The sequence below is a fragment of the Chenopodium quinoa genome, unplaced genomic scaffold (genome assembly GCF_001683475.1).
Source record: "Chenopodium quinoa cultivar QQ74 unplaced genomic scaffold, ASM168347v1, whole genome shotgun sequence".
Lineage (NCBI taxonomy): Eukaryota > Viridiplantae > Streptophyta > Magnoliopsida > Caryophyllales > Amaranthaceae > Chenopodium > Chenopodium quinoa.
In genome coordinates this window covers 6,412,234-6,433,297 of record NW_018743292.1, presented here as the reverse complement: position 1 = coordinate 6,433,297, position 21,064 = coordinate 6,412,234, and the positions used below count along the sequence as shown (strand labels likewise).

The following is a 21,064-nucleotide window of genomic DNA, read 5'->3' as shown; positions in this document are numbered from 1 at the left end:
GATGTTGAAATGAGAAAACAAGATCTCATTTGAGATGAAGAGTGCACTCTCTACAAATTTTCTTCACCCATTAGATCACCATACTTCCATAGATTGGCCCAATCATCCTCAAGACCTCACTCCATAATTTCTCCGTGAAATAAGATATTCTAACATTACCATCAACTCATCCATTCCCAGTATAACCAATTCCTCATTCCCTCTACAATACATGTAACCTTGAATTGTGTCTTGAACTCTTATAGATCAAATAGTAGAATGTTCATAAATCAAGGGAATGGTAATGAGCTAATCAGCTAGAGTACCCAACACAATTCATCCTCACTACCAGATTCAAGGCTACATTCCCTATATAACTAATTCCACATGGATCAACTCTTAGAATATTCAGAAAAGGGAATGGTAATATGCTCATTAGCTAGAGGCCTAGAGTACCCAACAGGCAAACACAATGTATCCACACTACCAGAAAGCTCTTTCCTACATAATTTTCGTCAACACTAACAGCCACACGACAGAGTAGAAGCATAGCCACCCAGTACTCGAAATCCATTAGCATAATGGCAAACATAACATATTCTGTACACACACTACACTAACATACAAACTCATTACCATTCCCGTAGTTTCGACCACACAGTACTATTCTAATTCTACAAAGAAGCCAATGATACTGGGTCAAAAAATTATGAACAATTCCAACTTCCACCATCAACTTTACAACGGACTAAAAACCCACATTCCCAAATATATAAAATGTGCAATTAGTCAATTACTCATCTGCAACTCTTTTCAGGCTATCTTATTGTCATCATATATCATCTGCAACTCTTTTTCTGACTGTTGTCAAAAATAAAAAATATCAACTAAACAAAAACCAATCAAATCCCAAGCATTTCAACACTTCAAAACATTGCTATGCATCCTAAATTTCCAGAAACAGGCTTAAATAGTTAAATTAAAATTCAATTAATGTCATTTCATCACAATAATCAATCAAAAAACTAAACCCCAGATGAAAATACCAAAATCTAATACCTAATTTTCTACTTCAAATTAAAAAATCACAATTTTATCCTTCAAACCAAAAAAAATCACAATTTTTTCCCCTTGTTCTTCAACACTATAGTCAAATGCCGATTTTCAGACCTCCATTGTTGAATAAAGCAACAAATAAATAAAAAATCCAATATAATATGAGTAGTTGATAATTATACATCCTCAACATAATATTAAAAAAATACCCAAAAATAAAATTATGAAAAATGAAAGAAAAGAAAAAAAAAAAAAAAAAAGGAGAGAAAAAGTACCAGAGGTTTAAAAAATTGTCTGAAATCTCAAAGAAATCTGAGGCAGCAAACAAAGCTTGAAAATCGGCATTCACACATCCTTTACTACGCGATCGCATCTTTTGGTAAGGTAGCCCTATGCCCCATACAAACAACATTAAAATAATAGGAGAGAGAAACTAAAGGAAATTTCGGCGATGAAGTAGACTTTATTACTCTATCATAATATATTAACACACTTGATTATTTGTTGTAAATCTTCAATCAACACTATTTAAAACAAAATCTTCGATAAATAAATGCACTTACATTTTTTGTTTTTGGGTCTATAATAATAAGAGTAGGATATTAATTGGATTGATCAAAGTATCATGAGATCATTTATAATGTCGAAACAACTTACATTAATATGTACTATCTTGACATGATCAAAATACTAACCTCTTTCTAAAATGCTACTCCCTCCGTCCCGTTCTTATTTGTGTTTTTTTAGATAGTTAAGAAATGGGAGGAGAAAGTAAAAAAAAAAAAGTGAAAAGTACAATTATAAACAAAAGTCAAAAGAGAAAGTGGAAAAAAAAGTACATAATAAAGTGGAAAATTACAGGGTAACTTAAAAAGTACAATGAATAAAGTTTAAAAAATTAGGGTATGGGCTTTACATATTATTTAAAAGTAGAAATAGGAACAACATTTTAGATCTTCAAAATAGGAAAACGGGAATTATAATGTAGGATGGAGAGAGTATTATCAAATAGTGTTGAACTAAAGTACAATGAATAAAGTTTAAAAAATGAGGATATGATGGTCTTTATATATTACCTAAAAATAGAAACAGGAACAACATTTTAGATCTTCAAAATAAGAAAACGGAAACTATAATGTAGGATGGTGGGAGTATTATCAAATAGGGTTGAACTAAATTAAGACACGGAGTAAATGAATGGAATGAAGTACAAACCGAAGAAGTCTTGAGATTCTGGGAGGGTTATTTTTATTTTTTTTAACTAAAGTACACGAAGATTACTTGCTACTCCCTTCCGTCCCTAAATTTTTGCACTAAAATTTTGATCATTAATTATCATCAATTAATAAGAGATACAATATTGTTAAATTCGTTTCATTGTATATTATATTGATATCAAATTTTTAGAATTTCTACACGCATAGAAATAGAAATAAACTTCCACTCTTCTTTTTTACTTGACCTGATTCTTTCATCACGTTTGTCAATACAAAACTTTAAGGATCAACAACTTTAATTCTCCGTAAGTAAAAATTATAAAAGTTATATATTGTGATACCACTTATTGAGATGAATTCAAAAGGATCCCATATGAATATATTATTCCTTACATATTATTCATAAAAGACGGTAAAAGAAGGGGTGGTGAATAGTGTAAAAGTCAAGATGGGTCAAGTAAAAAAAAACGGAGAAAGTACTACATATATGTTTTAAAACAAATCTTAAAAGCTGTGAAAAGTCAAATAAAAAAAAATAATAATAATACGGAGTAGATACAAAGACTTTAAGATCAAATCGTAGTTTAATCTTGACAAATCGTAGTTTAATCTTGTGAATATACACGTGATTGGCGTTATGGGCTTTTTCTTCTACTCCGTGGTGCAACCTATTTGGCCCATCTATCTTACAGCCCTTAGTTAATTATTTTTGGTGTTTAAAAATTAAAAGTACTACGAAGATCTCTACGTTTCTAAAATTTGTCAAATATTTATCTATTCTTCTTTAGTTGATCTGGTTTGATTTTTACATTATTCATTTTTTGACTTTTATACAAAGAATTATTCGTATTTTCACCTTCGACTCTCTATTGTGCTTTATATTTAAATAAAAAAAAAAAAAAAAAAGTCATGTGCGACTTGTTTAAATTGGTTCAAAAAAGCTATCACAATACCTTATTAATTTTTTTTTTAATAATTTTCACTTATTAAGGCCTTGTTTGGTTGGCTAAATATTTTATGGGAAGTCAAAATTTCCATGAATTTCATTTTAACCTCTTATTTAGTTAACACAAAAAAGTGAAAATTGGGGCAATGAAAATTTAGGAAATTTTGACTTTTGGTACCACAAAAACACCTATTCAATTTTGGTACCGCTCAATTTTTTTTTTATTTTACTACCACATAAAAACACATTTGTTAAAATTTGCTACCACTTAACGGAATGGGTTAAGATTCCGTTAAGTTTATTAAAAAAAAAAAAAAAAGTACAATTTAACAAAAAAAAAAAAAAAAAAAAAAAAAAAAAAAAAAAAAACCAGCCAACCACCCTCCCCCCTCCCTTTCCTCCACCTTTGCAGCCTCACCACCCTCAACTGCCCACCAGCCCCCTCCCGTCAGCCAGCCTCCCCCCTCCCCCTTGCCGGCGGCCAAAGCTTAGGCCAATGCCGGCGACCCCACCCCAAACCCTTTCCCCCACCTACGCCACTCGTAACTCCATTGATACTCACGCACAAAGCTTAAGGAAAGGGGTAACATGTTCATTTCTTCACCAAAACGCACAAAATTAGTACCAAAACGTTCACAATGCAACACACTATCATTTGGGATCAAGAATTGCGCGAATACATTTGTTAAACAAAAACCCCCAATTCGATTTTTCTAGGGTTTTTCGCGAAAATTTTAAAGGGGGAAGGGGAGAGGGGGGTCGATTCAGGGTGGGAGAAGGGGAGGGGGGCCGATTCCGGTGGGGGGGATAGGGAGGGAGGGTTGCTTTCGGTTTCGGGGTGGGGGTTGGGGCAGCGATGATGGGTTGCGTTGATGGAGGGTTTGGGTTGGGGGGTTGCGTTGATGGGGCAGCGATGATGGGTTTGGGGTGGGGTCGCCGGCGTTGGCCCAAGCTTTGGCCGCCGCCAGGGGGGAGGGGGGAGGCTGGTTGACGGGAGGGGGCTGGTGGGCAGTGAGGGTGGTGGGGCTGCAAAGGTGGAGGAAAGGGAGGGGGGAGGGTGGCAGGTTGGGTTTTTTTTTTTTTTTTAAAAAAAAATTTTACTTTTTTTTTTTAATAAACTTAACGGAATCTTAACCCATTCCGTTAAGTGGCAGCAAATTTTAACAAATGTGTTTTTGTGTGGTAGTAAAATTAAAAAAAAAAATTTTGAGCGGTACCAAAAATGAATACCATGTGTTTTTGTGGTACCAAAAGTCAAAATTTCCGAAAATTTATGGGGATTTTGACTTCCCACAAAACATGGGAATTCACTTATCATACCATCCCTCTCCCCTTGGTAAGTTGAAATTCCCATGGGAATTTACTTCCTCCATTCTTAACCAAACAAATTTGTTGAATTCCCATGATTTTGATGATGAAGTTTATTTCCCACAAATTGAAATTTCATGGGAATTTACACTGCCCTAATGAACCAAACAACCCCTAAAAATTATAGATATTAACGATTAGACTTATGCATAAGTAAGCGTAATAAATAAAATAAATCATGTATAAAATCAATGAAATATGTTAATCTGTGTACAAGTATTTGTTTGTTTAACATATACCATACTCAATATTTTATTATTAAAATTTTCCATTTGCAACTCTACGTGTTATCTCTGTCTCTATCCTCGTCAATAAATGTGTCAATTCATGTGCACAAATCTGACTTGGTTGCTTTAAAAAAGGAACGTACATAATTTGGGACAATTTTTAGACAAGAAAGGAGTAGGCTTCGATGAAATACCGAATGTGCTGCTTTCTCGTTGTTGTCTTTGGGGAGTTTGTCAATAAATATGTACTCTTTCTGTTTCATAATATATTTCTTGTTTTTCTATTATGGAGATTTAAAATTTTGTTCCTATTTCTATTTTTAAACAGTATGTAAATACTATTATACCATCACTTTTTTTTTACTTTATTCATTGTACTTCCTAATTTACCCTTGAATTTTGCACATGCTTTGTGATTTTTTCCACTTTCTCTCCCTAACTTTTTTCTATGATTGTAATTTTCACTTTTATTAATGTAATTCATCCATTTTCTCCTTCTATTTTTTAAATATCGTGAAAAAAACACAAACATAAACTATATTATGGGACGAAAGAAGTAGTTTCATGATCGTATTTGCTAACTTTTTCTCGATGGTGTTTCCTTCAACTAATCAATTATACTAAGTGTATGTATAAGAAACACATCTGATTTTCAATTTTTCACTTATATATCTTACTTGTATTTTACATAAACTTGTTAGAACTTATATATATATATATATATATATATATATATATATATATATATATATATATATATATATATTTATTTTTTTTTATAGTAAATTGAACTTATATCTTATTAATAAGTTGAACAAAAATTGGGCTAATAATATTATATGTTGTGCGACAGCGGAAGCAAAGGTCGTAAACAAACAAGAAAACAATAAAGAAATTCAATGCAAACAATAAGAACAACACCAAGAATTTACGTGGTTCACTATCGATGTGATAGCTACGTCCACGGGCACCGAGATCGAATGATTTCACTATAAACTGCAAAGATTACAAAGATGATTCTTGTATTTCTCAAGAACGGCTCTCACTCTGTCTCTCTTAACCCTAATACTGATATTAGGGAGGTTTTATATTAATCCCTAATTAAAAGATACTTGGGCAAAAAGATAATAAAATAAGATAACCTAAAACCGCAAAATCCGCGTTCCGTATTTTTCCTTCTCCGCCCGGTCAGACCGGGCAAGGTCTGCCCGATCGGGCGCGAGAAGAAAACTCCATACGAATGCTTCAACGTATCCAACCCCCACCGCCCGGTCAGACCGGGCAAGGTCTGCCCGATCGGGCGAAGGCTCGCCCGGTCGGGCGAAGGCTCGCCCGGTCGGGCGCGAGAGCAGCTTCTTCAACGAATTTGCCAGGCACCTCTTCTTCTTCCGCCCGGTCAGACCGGGCAATGTCCGCCCGATCGGGCGGACAAAGCTACGAAGTACGAGTCACCTAATATACTTATCAACAATCTCCACCTTGACGAGAACTCGTAGTCAGCAAACGACCCCATCAAGACATAGTGAAAAAACATCTCAAGCCAAACCCGATGCAGGACTCATGCATAAGCCATACATCCCGATAAGTCTTCAACCAAGACCCATCACATACTCGTCTCCAAGTATAACAACTCATAATGCTCCACCTGCATCACAAGCCCCGGGCAAGCTCCACCTTAAGGCCAACACACCTACACCAGGAGCTCCCCAACTTCGCCCCTCAGGGCCTACTACATCACGTAGTAATCAATATTTAGCAAGTCTAAGCAATGTTTAAACTTGCTAAACGGAACAGGCTTAGTGAAGAAATCAGCCGGGTTGTCAGCAGTCCCAATCTTCTTCACCTTAATCCTCTTGTCAGTACGCAAGAAATGATACCTGACATCAATGTGCTTCGTCCGATCATGGTGTACTTGATCTTTAGCTAAGCAAATCGCACTTAGACTATCACAATACACTGTAGCAAAATCCTGTGCAATACCCAGTTCACCTACTAGGCCTTTGAGCCAAATAGACTCCTTAGCTGCAGAAGTTAGAGCCATATACTCAGCTTCAGTAGTTGACAACGTAACTGATGACTGCAATGTAGACTTCCAACTAACCACAGAACCACCCAAAGTGAACACATAACCAGTCACAGACCTCCTGGTATCCACATCAGGTGCATAATCAGAATCACTGTACCCAGTGACCAAGCATTCCCTACCATTCCCGTACACAAGACCAATATCAGTTGTCCCTCTCAGGTAGCGAAAAATCCTTTTCACCCCTTGCCAGTGTTCCCTCCCAGGTCGAGCCATAAACCTGCTTACAACACTAACAGCATGCGCAATATCCGGCCTAGTACAGACCATAGCATACATCAAACAACCAACCGCGTTTGCATATGGAACTCTAGACATATAAGACAACTCCTCCTCTGATTGAGGTGACATAGACAAAGACAACTTACAACTAACAGTAGTTGGCGTACTTATAGGCTTCGATTTTTCCATCCCAAAACGAGACAAAATCTTTTCAATGTAGCTTTTCTGAGTCAAGAAAAGCTTACCTCTAGCCCGATCCCTGTAGATCTCCATACCCAAAATCTTCCTAGCTGCACCCAAGTCTTTCATGTCAAACTCCGAGTTAAGCATCTCCTTTAATCTAGCAATATCAGATTTATTCTTTGTGGCAACCAACATGTCATCAACATATAACAAAAGATAAATCATGGAACCATTATCCAGCTTACTATGATACACACAGCAATCATATGAATTCCTGTCAAAACCTTGTGAAACCATAAAAGAATCAAACCTTTTGTACCACTGTCGGGGGGATTGCTTAAGTCCATACAATGACTTTAGCAATCTGCAGGCATAGTGTTCCTTTCCAGGAACTTCGAATCCTTCGGGCTGCTTCATCAGAATCTCCTCCTCCAAATCGCCATGAAGGAAAGCCGTTTTAACATCCAACTGCTCCAGCTCAAGATCAAAATGTGCTACAATTGACAATAACACACGGATAGAAGTATGTCGAACCACAGGTGAGAATATCTCAACAAAGTCAACCCCTTCTACCTGACTGAACCCCTTAGCAACTAGCCTAGCCTTAAAACGTATTTGCTCAGTTTCCGACAACCCTTCTTTCTTCTTGTAAATCCATTTACAACCCACAAGCTTCCTCCCTTCCGGTACCTTTACCAGTTCCCACACTCTGTTCTTGTAAAGGGACTGCATCTCTTCACCCATTGCGGCAAGCCATTGCGCAGACTCACTACAACTAATTGCTTGTTTATATGTGGCAGGTTCAAATGACTCTACATCATCAGCTACACTCAATGCATAACCTGTCATCGCATCAACACAGCAATTTCTTCCCTCCATCTCTTCAATCAATCTAACAGGCTTCTTGATAACTCGTTTAGGCATCTCAAGAATGGTGTCAGGTTGACTAGATGACCCCTGATTAGATTGCTCCACCTCATCCCCAGAGTTAGAATGAGTAGGAGTAATCTCAGGTTCAGGAGTACCCGGCACTGGAACATCAGCATCATCATCAATATATTGTACCCGAGGTAAATCAGCAATGGTAGACTGATGTACCTCAAGTACCCCATCTGTCTGTAATAAATTGTCTCCTTCCCTTCTCAAATCTGAAATCTCTGCATTTTTAATTGAATACATGGTGTTTTCATCGAAAGTAACATCCCTACTAAGAATGACCCGACCCTCCGAAGGTGAAAAAATTCTAAACCCCTTCACACCATCCCCGTACCCAACAAAACACCCCTTCTTGGCTCGTGGATCCAGCTTACCCTCAATAACATGATAATAAGCAACACAACCAAAAATCTTCAAATTCGAAAAATTAGGCAACTTACCACTCCAGATCTCAAACGGAATTTTGGAATCAATTCCAGAATGAGGACCCCTATTAATGACATAACAAGCTGTTAACACAGCTTCACTCCAGTACCTCCTCCCAAGCCCTGCATTAGAGAGCATGCATCGAACTCTCTCTAGCAGTGTCTGATTAACCCGTTCTGCTACACCGTTCTGCTGTGGTGTCTTCCTGACAGTATGATGCCGACCTATACCCTCATCTGCACAGAACTGATTAAACTCGTCTTTGCAAAACTCTAGCCCATTGTCCGTTCGTAGCTTCTTGATCTTCCTTCCTTGTCGATTTTCCACCAAAGCTTTCCATTGCTTGAAAACTTTGAAGGCCTCATCCTTTGACTTAAGCAACCTAAGCTATGTGTATCGGGACTTGTCATCAACAAATGACACAAAATAGTGGTAACCTCCCATACCTTCAACTCTAGATGGACCCCAGCAATCTGAATGGATGTAATCGAGCACTGCATCAGTAATGTGAGCACCCTTGCTGAACTTTGACCTGTGTTTCTTACCAAACACACAATGCTCACAAAATTCAAGGTTGGCAACCTTGACCCCGGATAGAAGACCCCTCTTGGACAATAGCTGCATCCCCTTCTCCCCCATATGACCAAGCCTCATGTGCCAAATCTTAGTCATCTCCTGGTGAGATACAGATGCGCAAACCGCAGAACTAGGCAGTGTAACACCCTCAAAAACATAGAGGGTGTTCCTTTTGATACCCTTAAGTACCAACTCAGAACCTCTGAAAATACACAACTCCCCATCTGAAAACACACCATTGTACCCCAAGTCATCCAGGGTACCCAATGAAATCAGATTCTTTCCTAAAGCAGGAACATGCCGTACATTAGTCAAAGTTAACCTCCGCCCATCAACAGTCCTCAACCTCATGGAACCAATACCTGTGACCTTACATGGAGCATTGTTACCGACTATAACCATACCCCCATTGCGAGGTTCATATGTATCAAACCAATCTCGACGTGGACACATATGGAACGAACACCCCGAATCTAGAACCCAGTTATCAGATAAATCATCAGACCTAGCAGAACTGACTAATGCTAAATCTTCCTCTGAATTATAGCTCTCATTCGGTTTCTCTTCAACTACAGCAGCCTGGGACTTGTTTTTCCTCACCGGACAATTATTCCTAAAGTGACCCGGTTCTTTACAGTAATAACATGTTTTAGTAGTAGTTTTACTAGATCCATCCTTGCCGTTTCCAGCACCCGACCCAGCATTGTTCCCCTTGTTAAACCCCTTATTCTTTTTAGACTTTCCGGACTTAACAAACAACCCACTACCATTATCCCCATTATCACTCGTAGCTTTCATTCTGAGTTCCCTAGTATGAAGTGCTGCCTTCACTTCTTCTAAGGTTATAGAATCCTTACCAACAACAAAAGACTCTACAAAATTCTCAAAGCTAGACGGTAGAGATACAAGTAAAATCAACGCAGCATCCTCATCATCAATTTTAACATCTAAATTACGTAAATCAAGCAAAATAGAGTTAAGTTTTTCTAGATGTTCCCGTAAGGAAGTACCTGACTGCATCCGGAGGCTAAACAACCGCTGTTTCAGTAATAATTTGTTGGTCAACGACTTAGTCATATACAATGACTCCAGCTTCAGCCACAATCCAGCCGCCGTTTCCTGATCAGCCACCTCCGTGATGATTTGATCATCAAGACTAAGTAATATGGTAGAGTGTGCCTTCTCTTCCATAACTTCTAACTGCGGGTCAGTCGGTCCATCTTCTGACTCCGAAGTAGTACTCTTTGGAGCCAACGGACGCCATATCTGCTGTTGTTTTAACAGAGCCTTCATCTTAATTTGCCATAGCCCGAAACTATTTTTCCCGGTAAACTTCTCAATTCTTATTGTTGAATCTCCTGCCATTGTTATCTTCAAGAAACTCTCCAAGGATTGAACCTGAGCTCTGATACCAATTGTTGTGCGACAGCGGAAGCAAAGGTCGTAAACAAACAAGAAAACAATAAAGAAATTCAATGCAAACAATAAGAACAACACCAAGAATTTACGTGGTTCACTATCGATGTGATAGCTACGTCCACGGGCACCGAGATCGAATGATTTCACTATAAACTGCAAAGATTACAAAGATGATTCTTGTATTTCTCAAGAACGGCTCTCACTCTGTCTCTCTTAACCCTAATACTGATATTAGGGAGGTTTTATATTAATCCCTAATTAAAAGATACTTGGGCAAAAAGATAATAAAATAAGATAACCTAAAACCGCAAAATCCGCGTTCCGTATTTTTCCTTCTCCGCCCGGTCAGACCGGGCAAGGTCTGCCCGATCGGGCGCGAGAAGAAAACTCCATACGAATGCTTCAACGTATCCAACCCCCACCGCCCGGTCAGACCGGGCAAGGTCTGCCCGATCGGGCGAAGGCTCGCCCGGTCGGGCGAAGGCTCGCCCGGTCGGGCGCGAGAGCAGCTTCTTCAACGAATTTGCCAGGCACCTCTTCTTCTTCCGCCCGGTCAGACCGGGCAATGTCCGCCCGATCGGGCGGACAAAGCTACGAAGTACGAGTCACCTAATATACTTATCAACAATAAATTTATATTTAAAAAAAAAACAATAAATTTATTTTTAAAAAAAAAACAATAAATTTATATTTAAAAAAAAAACAATAAATTTATATTTAAAAAAAAAACAATAAATTTATTTTTTTTGAAGAACACAATAAAATAATTTTTAAAACATCGTATTTAGAGCAATCCATCCATTACGTTATGTATAAGCTAGATTTACAGTAATAAGTAAGAATCAATCTTGCATCATGCATGATCTTATGATCAATTGCATGTATGTTGCCAAAGCTTTCAAATAAAGTCAATAGAGTTCTTTTGTTGCTTAATACTTCGAAAGAGTCAACTTAAGCATTAACATCAGTCTTTTTCGGTCTAGTTTAATTTGTTTAAGACTTAAGAGGAAAACACTTTGATTTTTCCTTCTTTCCAATAATTTGGTTTCAACTTCAAAATCAAATAAATAAGAGTACAGTGTATATAGATCAAAATTTGATTCACACTCGATTAAATGACCATGATCATGACTATTTTACTCGTATAGTCGTATCACTCGTTTTCGTATTCATTAAAGCTATCTATGTCGTCATAAAGGAGGTAGTTTGTTAGTGTGTGTTTTTTTGGGGATATTATTGCATTTTCCGTCCAAGTAAGTATGATCTTATTCTATTCATCATGTTTTTTGTTATATTTATCTAATCTCCATGTTTGAAATTCATCATGTTTTTGCTATATTTATCAAAAATCTTCATGCTTGAAATTTCTCATTTTTCAAATTGAAATAAAATATCGAATGAGATAATGGAGGGAACACTGTACTAGATATCCTTATTGCATACTATTAAAAATTACGAGTACATATATAGTAGTTGGATATTACACACCCATACAAAATTAACAAGTTCTTACTAATAATGTAAGATATCCAATGAGAAGTTATAACAGTGAGAAGGATGAACCTGCATATTTTTTTAATTGAAAGTTTTTTTTTTTTTTTTTTTTTTTTTTTTTTGGTTTTCGTTTTTTAAATTGGATCTTCAATACTTCGTATTATTTTTTCAATTTAACAAGTTTTTTTTGGAGATGAGAATACTTTTTGATTTAACTAGTCTTAAACCCGTGCGATGCACGGCTGTATAATGTTTAATAATAATTGTTTTTGTATTTGTACTTTTGCATAGTATTTCAATTTCATATAAGAATAGTAATCCGTAAAAAATATTTTCATAGTAGTGTTAAATAAGAACTCTGTATTTTAAAAGCACTAATAAAAAAAAGTATTTTAAAAGTAAAACATAGTTAAAAGTCTATCAAAATTTTTACAAAAAATAAAAATAAAAAAATAAATGTATGTCATAAATAGGCTCACCTAAACATAATTTGCAGCTCGCTTTAAATCTTCACTTTCACTGTTGACCCACAATCACCTTTATGCAAATTAAAAATAACAATTTTATTATTTTTTTGAAAAACAAATTGATCATACATAATAACATAAATATGAAACTTAAAATATGAATACATATATAGTGGAATGAAAAGTAGAAAGGAACTTATTATTTTCAATAGGGTGATGGGTCTATGAAAAATTAACTTCCCTTTATAAAAACACTAATCTTTCAAAAAAAAAAAAACACTAATTTCGGGTTTAGCATCCTATATTTAAATTTTTAAAACGTGTTGAAGTGACACCTTTATAAGTTAGAGAACACTTTTTTAACACAACTTTTTTTTAATAATAATAATAATAATAATAATTAAGGTATAAAGTTAGTATCAAAATTAAGGTATTTGTAAAGGCATGATCAATTTTTATGTATAAAGTTAGTTCGAAAATTAAGGTGTAAGTGCATGATTTTTTTTTTTTGGGTTAAATATTTTTTAATTGAAAAAAAGGAAGTGGACAAGTGTCTTTCCAACTTTATTATTATTATTATTATTATTATTATTATTATTATTATTATTATTATTATTATTATTATTATCATTATCGCATTTTTGTTGTTGTTGTTGTTATTATTATTATTATTATTATTATTATTATTACTATTGTTGTTGTTGTTATTATTTTTATTATCATCATTATTATTATTATTATCGCATTTATAATAATAATAATAATAATTATTATTATTATTATTATTATTATTATTTGATTTTTTAAAGATTTTTTTACTCTTTTTATAACACTAGAAAATGTGTTAAATATTAATTATTATCATTAAATATTAGTTATTATCATCAATTAATATTATATATTAATTATCATAAAATATTAATTATTATTGTTATTAAATATTATCTACAAATATTAGTTATTATTATTAAATATTAATAATAATTATTATTTTTTATTAAATATTAATTATTATTATTAATTATTATTTTTAAGCAGAGTAGGGCAGAGCAAAACAGAACAGCTCAAAAGAACAGGGCCTTAGTTTGAAAAAGGTTAGGGTTTTTTTTTTTTTTTTTTTTTTTTTTTTTTTTTTTTTTTTTGTAAAGGCATGATCAATTTTCATGTATAAAGTTAGATTCGAAATTAAAGTATTTGTAAAGGCATGGTCAATTTTTATGTATAAAGTTAGTTCGAAAATTAAGGTGTATTTTTTTGTTAAATATTTTTTAATTAGAAAAAAACAGGAAGTGGACACGTGTGCTTCCAACTTCCTGTTTTAAAATAATAGTATAGCTTTCTTTGGAAAAAATATTGAAATATGCCTTGTTTTTTCAAAAATTATGCACAGATATTATAAAAAGATGTATATAATTTTTTTTTCTTATTTGACTTTAAATCTAGTGTAAATTATCAATTAAAATCATACTCTAGTCTCAAAATATATATTATGCTTGTATTCGTTTCCGGGTGTTCAAAAATGTTGCATCTTTCCATCCCAAAAAATTGTTGCATCTGTTTCTAGTATTTTAAATTTTATTTACATAATTTTATCATAATGCATTAATTTTTGAACTATCCAAGACAACATAATGTACACTTACATTTTCCCAAATTTTCATGTAACTATTTACTTTCTTATCTTTCCCATATAAAATGTCCTTACTTTTAAGAATATTACATATTTCCTTTATTACCCTTAATTTTCATTAAAATGAAAAAAAAAGTACAAAGTACTTATTATGACACAAAAGGAGTACTAAACCTTTGAGGGTGTTTGACGTAGAGTTTACTACTCCCTTCGTCCCACAATATAGTTCCTGTTTTCCTATTTTGTAGATCCAAAATATTGTTGCTGTGTCTATTTTTGGGTAGTATGTAAACACTATTAGACCCTCATTTTTTTTAACTTTATTCATTGAACTTTCTAATTTACCCTTAACTTATCCACTTGCATTGTACTTTTTTCTACTTTCTCTCTCTAACTTTTTGTCTATAATTGTACTTTTCACTTTTTTCCCCCTTTAATTATCCATTTGCCTTGTACTTTTGTCTAACTTTTATCTAGTTTTTTTTCCACTTTTAATGTACTTCTTCCATTCTCCTCCCATTTCTTAAATACCGTGAAAAAAACACAATAGGAACTATATTATGGGACGGAGGAAGTAGGTTAGTTCCCGTGCCATGCACAATAATTTTCAATAACCATTATTAAACTATCATTATAATTAGTTTTTTATAAACAATAAAAATCTAAAAATATGGTTGTCACATTTTGATCAAAATAAAGGGTTACGAAAGATATGTTAGATATAAAATGATGAACACAATAATCAAATTATGAAGAATGTTTTTTTTTTTTTTTATTTATTATAACAATTTGGATATTTATGTTAAAGATATGCCAATTTTTTATTTTAAGTAATTATGATCCATAGGATTAAGGAATTATTTTTTGTATAAGATTTGTTTCTTTAATAGAATTTTCTTTAATAGAATTTTATTCAGCAAAAAAAAAATAAATAAATAAAAATAAAAATAAAAACCCACCAAGGACACACCAGGAGATGACACGTGTTATCGCTGGTATGTCTTGTAATATATAGTTATTATTATTATTGAGATTATTGATGATTAGAACAAAATTAGAGGATTTGACCAATTTTAGCTAATTGACCTATACAATAAGTTAAATGGGGTGCTTGGTGGCCAGCTAATTTAACCCAATTAGCTTATTTCCATACGTTTTCCCTTATCTGTCTAAGAATAATTGACACAGCCAAACTTGACACATATGCTCATATACTAGTTTGACCGTATTTATATATAACTAAATAATAGTAAAAAAAAATATCATGAAACTTTATAATAATACCTACTTCAATTCGTATTTAATATTTCGTCCGTTTTTTTTTTTTACTTGACCCGCTTTGACTTTTACACTATTCACCACTCCTTCTTTGACTGTCTTTTGTGAATTATATGTAGGTAAAAACATATTCTATGGGATCTTGTTAGATTCTTCTCAATAAATACTATCATAATATATAACTTTGATTATTTTTACTTATGTGGAATTAAAGTTATTGATCGTTGAAATTTTGCATTGGCAAACGTGATAAATGAAACAGGTTAAGTAAAAAAGAAAAGAGGAATTGAAGTAACATATTTCATGATGATAAAATTTGTCCTTATTACATTAGTAAAAGTAAATACAAGTAAATGAAAAAGTAAAAAAAGTTCAAATATATCAAGTATTCCAGAACATATTTTAAGGTGGAATGACAATTATACCCTCAATAAACACAAAACTTTACCACAATAAAATATGTTCATGCCCTTAGTTGTTATTTTGCATACTTGAGAGTTGACTCTACGTACGACTCATTATAATTGGCTGATTGTCATGTACTTAGCCAATATACATTTTCATTTAGGGTACAAGCGTACAACTAATATAAAAGACATATATATACTAGGTTGTTTTAACAAACCCAAAAAAACAAGAGAATGATTTCCACTTTCTTTAGTAGCATCTATTTTTCTTTCATCATAACATTCGTTATATTAGGTGTTAGCTTGTCAAATGGTGAGGATCCAAACTATAAAACATGCTCTGCTCGATTCTCTTGCGGGCAAATTAAACATGCGAGGTATCCATTTTGGGGAGGAAATCGGCCTCGAATTTGTGGGATCTCGGACTTCAAGCTCAATTGTGGTAACGATGATAAAAATTCCCCGATTACGTACATGAACTTTGTTCATAACGGATACGCTACGATGAGCGTGTTCTTTATTGATAGGTCTTCACAAGCCATGATAGTTTCCCTAGATAATTTGTTGAAAAAATATGTTTTGTTCAATGCGAGCACGGTATCATTGCTTCCCGCATTAATATTAAAGCCTGCAGGCAAAAACCAGAAGATGATATACTTGTACTATGGTTGCGCTAGTTGCGTCTCTAGGTACCGCCCTTTTTACTCTTTTAATTGCTCCAACGATAAAGACGCTACCATTAGTAGTGTTTATTACTTTGGAGGCCCATCAGTGCCTTCAGTCGCGGGTAAATCGTTGTTGTCGTCGTGCTCGTGCAACAACAGGATTTATGTTCCGGTAGTCAAGAAAAGGTTAGACGAGCTTAGAAGTGGAAATGGCTCCCTTGAGAGTATTCTAAAAACGTTAATTAGGATGGAGTACACGGTCAATTTTACAGCTTGTTCTAAGTGTGAAGATTCTGGTGGTAGATGTGGTTCACGGCCACCTTCGGATGAGTTTGTGTGTTATTGCCCAGATGGACCTCAGTCGTCAGAATGTCCTCAATCAGCAGGTACGTGTACGTGCATTAATATATTTACCTAAAATTTAGACGTGTCAATTCGCACTAAAAATATGTCATTTAGGAGGACCCAAGTCAATAAGTCATGCTAAACTTGGGTCATGTAATCATGTTGCATAGGACTCGAGTTATGTTGGATTATTATGTCGATGTAGATTAAATTACTACCTCCGTTTTAATTTATTATAAATGGATTGGAAATTACAAATATGAATCCTTTATTTTACCAGGTATAGGCTCAACACAGTTTATCATAATAGGTTTGAGGTGAAATTTCACCACATATGTCATATGTTATGTCCAATTTCCAAATGTGTTGTCTCTTTTCACTAGTGACTAGTGAGGAGGTGAATTTCCACCATTAATTATGTTGTTATGTCTCAATTTTCAGTTAGCACGTCGATTTGTTCCAAATGCAAGGAATCTGGTGGTAGATGTGGATCATCAGGTTATTCAAATTCGTCTCTACAAAATTTCTTATGTTATTGTCAGAATGGACGACCTCAGCCATTTGTGTGTTCTCAATCAGGTAGTTATTTTACTCTATATTTATTATGTGAACTTTTTTTTTTCCACCCGATTCACCCTTTGGGCTAATCCGGATTCGGAGATTAGTTTTGGGTGATTAGGTTTCAATCTTCTTTTAATTGTTAGTTGTTGTGGGGGATCGAACACGCGGTCCTCCCTACTAAGTGAACTGTAAAAATGGTGAACTTTGACTTAGCCTTTCATTAACGCAATCAAACAGTATATATAATACAATATTCGCAAGATTCCTAATCCTAGGCGAGTAGGAGTGATGAAATCCCCCGGTCGATCTTGTGAACCGAGGTAATACGTTGAGTTTGGTTCAATTTTTGGAGGTGGTGGTGGTAATTGATCACACCGCCAGCCATTGTTAATTAGGGTGAAAAAAAACTTTGGGCTGATACCATGTAAAAATGGTGAATTTTGGCTTAGCCTTTCATTAACACAATCAAAAAGTATATACAATGCTCTCAAGATTCCTAAAAGCAACTCCAATGGCAAGCTTGCCATGCTACATAAGCTTTTAAGCTAATTTTCATTTTAGCTCCAATGGTTAGCTAATAGCTTACTGTTTAAATGAACTATACCTCCTTAATTTACGTTGATAAATTTTATTTTATTTATTCTAATTTGTTTTATTCTAGCTTGACAAAGCTAATTTGCTTGGCCAATCTAATTGCATTTTCTAGCTCCAATGATTAAGGTAATAGCTAGGGATTATTTAATATTGCAAGTAAGTCCCTAACTACAACCATTGGAGTTGCTCTATGTTAGAATATATTGATATACATCAATATATTCTGTTACTGTATATTTGTTAAGTGTGTATAATGTATATTAAGGGCCTAACTTCCTATAATTAAGGAAGATATTAATATACAATATATACACATAACAAATATACAGTAATAGAATATATTGATATAACACTCTAATCCTAGATAAACTTGGAAAGCTAGAGATTAGGAAACAATAAATATATCCTATCAAATAAATATTCTCCTAAATATATGATAATATTTTTCTAAATATATCTTAATATGAACTTAATACGGGTTCATTGTACAATATATTTTATTAATATTAAGTTTTTTATTTATATTTACGCATGTAGAAATAGAGATATTTCTATATGGGTACAATATACATTTTAAGACGTATCTTAGAGATCATTAAAAGTCAGATAGAGCAAAACAATTAGGGACTGACGAAGTACAAGGATAGTAGGATTTTGAGTTAGCTTAAGTAACAATTAATTGATCATGGGAGACTAATTAAACAAGCTCTTCTCTTACTTGTGCAGGTGGACAAAAAAACTTTACTGCCCTTTCAATTGGTTAGTGTTCCTTCTGCAGTTCTACTCATACTTAACATCTCATTGATGACCATTAACCTTTATTTAATTATTTCTAGTAATTCTTATTTTGATAAAATGATATCTTCAAATAATATTTCAATAATTATTGCGAGTAATATGTACAAAAGTTTTTATTTGGCAAAAAAGAAATTTAATACTCCGTATAAGTTTACTAGTTAACATTCTCTAATATTTAATTTTGATCTATTTTTATGGTGCAGGGGCTAGTGTAGGTGGTTTCTTATTACTAGGAATAGTAATGATGGTTGTTCTGGTCATTTGGAAAAACAAAATACGAAAAACTATTAAATTTTCATTCCTATTGAGTAAAAAAGCAATTGGGGATCATAATATAGCAACCTTTTTAGAAAGCTATGGATCCAAAAAGGTACACGTACGCAGATATACGAAAGATGACCAATTCATTCAAAGAAAAACTTGGCGAAGGAGGTTATGGAAGTGTTTACAAAGGCAGATTACATGATGGTCGTTTAGTGGCAGTGAAGAAATTGAAGTTTTCAAAGAGTGATGGAAAAGATTTCACCAATGAGGTGTTAAGTATGAGTAGAACTAACCATGTCAATATCGTCACTCTTTTAGGTTTTTGTTTCGAAGGAAACAATAGAGCTCTTGTATTCGAGTTCTTGCCAAATGGATCTCTTGAAAAGTTTATGCACGGTAGAGACATTGACAAACCATTGCGATGGAAAACCAAGTTCGACATAGCAATTGGAATCGCCAAAGGATTAGATTACTTACATAGAGGTTGCAATATGCGAATATTGCACTTTGACATAAAGCCTCATAACATTCTTCTTGATGAAGAATTTCGCCCAAAGATTTCAGACTTTGGGCTAGCTAGATTGTGTCTACCGAAGAATAGCACAATATCAATGTCAGAAGCAAGAGGGACAATTGGATACATTGCTCCAGAAGTTATTTGTAGATATTATGGTAGTGTATCTCATAAATCAGATGTCTATAGCTATGGGATGATGCTCTTGGATCTAGTATGTGGCAGACAAATAGGTAATAGTGAAACTTTACATAGTGAAATGTATTTTCCTGAATGGATCTACAATCGACTTGAGCTTGTGGAGGATGTGTCAATTCATGACCAAAATAATAAGGAACTCGAGAGAAAGATGATTATAGTGAGCTTATGGTGCATACAATCATTTCCAGCTAATAGACCATCCATGAATCAAGTTGTAGACATGTTAGAAGGGTCGTTGGAGTCCTTACAAATTCCTCCCAAGCCAAATCGTTCTTCCTCAGCAAGATTTGTGTTTGGTTCCTCGCCCGTGATCACCACTTTAGATGATTTTTGTCAACCATAGAACCATTTTTTATACACTAATAAATGGTATCTATCATGCAATGGATTCATGGTTATACCTTTTGTGTTATACTAGCATAGTTCCTGTGCGATGCACGATTTACAAATCAATTTACTAATCCCATAGGGAAGAAACAAATATAATTCAATTAGTAATAAAGGGCTTATTTACCAATGGTCGATACAAAAATAAAGAAACGTAATTTAAGTTATTTGTATTTTTTTTATAATTTCATTTTGTTAATTGAAACATAAATGAATATTGCTCCACATAACTATATAAAAGAAGTTGACTCATTCATTTCCTATCTAACGTAGAGAAAAAAAAAAAATTTCTTGTCACATTTTCCGCTTCATTAGCTACAATCTAATATGAAGTACATGTTTTACCCGTTGTATTTACCAAAATCTTTAATTATTATCATTATTAATATAAATTTAGAATAAATTTTCCTTGGAAAATATTTTTTTTACTTTTAGATGTATATTTTTTAATCTAAGTTAGTTTAATTTTACTTTAGGTTTGTATAGTAAAAATTTGGAAACTCTATATTTATTTAAAATTACATTAGATATTCAGTCTAAAATTACATAGAATGAAAAATATAAATTACAGAAATGGAAAGTATATGAATCAATATAATCACAATTATATTATATGATTTGGTGAATATTTGTGTATAGCTTATAGTAGGTAATTAATGGCATTGGCTAAAAAAAAAGGGAAAAAAGAGGAGGGGATTTTGGAGGGGAAAAACAGCACTAGAAAATGCCGCGTGTCATTTCTGGTGTCTGTTTTAGTATTATATATTGATTGATTGATATTGATTGCATGTGATCACAAACTCATAATTATGTCTAGAGGG

At 33.8% G+C, this 21,064-nt stretch overlaps 1 pseudogene; it reads left to right on the top strand.

Annotated features, from left to right (window-relative positions):
- The first annotated feature begins 16,138 nt into the window (after positions 1 to 16,138).
- Positions 16,139 to 20,580, top strand: LOC110736692 (annotated as a pseudogene).
- Positions 20,581 to 21,064: the final 484 nt, after the last annotated feature.